Below are 870 nucleotides of genomic sequence, written 5' to 3'. Positions count from 1 at the left end.
AGCCCGGGTAGCCCGGGTAGGCGGTGTCACCTCCTCCTCCTGCTCCTCCAACTCCTCCTCCTCCTGCTCCTGCTCCTGCTCCTGCTCCTCCTGCTCCTCCTCCTCCTCCTCCTCCCCCTCCTCCTCCCCCTCATCCTGCACTAACCGCTCCTCAGTGGGATCCATGAGAGGCCTCTCGGTCTCAACCCTCCATTCAGCAGTGGTGTCAATCCCATCCAATGAGATGGCTTCCGTATCAGGTGTCTTCTCTAGTTGTTTCACCCACAATCGAAGATTGTAGTAGACATAGACCATGCCATTAAGTCTATGGGACTCCAACCTATACAAAGTTCATGAAATAATAAATTAATAATTAATAATTAATATTATAAAAAAAATATTGTTTAAAACTTTAATGAATTCAAAAATTTATTTGGAAATTTGCAATATTTTAAATGTTTAAGTGTTAACCTATTGCGCTTCTTGTTGTGTATTTTTTCAAATACACTCCAATTGCGCTCACATCCCGAGGAGCTGCATGTTTGGCTGAGGATGCGTACGGCAAGATTTTGCAAAAGGGGTACTCTGCCACCATACATCTTCCACCATGCATCTACAACAAAATTACAAATAAAATTTTAAATAAACATAAGAAAAAAATGGAATTTGAAGAAACAATGAAATTTGAAACAAAGTTACAAAGTACAAACTAAAAAATACCTGGCATTTTAACCGTCCTATCAATGACAGCCATCTCAAAGCCAAATGTGCCACCTGACAACTTATATTGCTCAATTTGTCTAGAGATCTCCATACGTTCTTCTGAAGATCTCACCATCTTCTGGACACAGGTTAATAATCCTTCCACGACCTCAACATCAAAATTAAACC

General features: G+C 40.9%; 1 long non-coding RNA gene across 1 annotated transcript; it reads right to left on the bottom strand.

Annotated features, from left to right (window-relative positions):
• Positions 1–214: 214 nt before the first annotated feature.
• On the bottom strand, positions 215–583 carry LOC149166462 (uncharacterized). Its single transcript, XR_016260423.1, has 2 exons — positions 451–583; positions 215–319 (listed from the first exon to the last, which is right to left on the bottom strand). It is a non-coding gene; the product is annotated as an uncharacterized LOC149166462 (long non-coding RNA).
• Positions 584–870: the final 287 nt, after the last annotated feature.

This window comes from Pinus tabuliformis, chromosome 5_1 (assembly GCF_031772625.1).
Source record: "Pinus tabuliformis cultivar Carrire ecotype Pingquan chromosome 5_1, CPIR1, whole genome shotgun sequence".
Lineage (NCBI taxonomy): Eukaryota > Viridiplantae > Streptophyta > Pinopsida > Pinales > Pinaceae > Pinus > Pinus tabuliformis.
The sequence above is the reverse complement of the archived record's forward strand: the minus strand, read 5'-3'. Positions and strand labels throughout refer to the sequence as shown.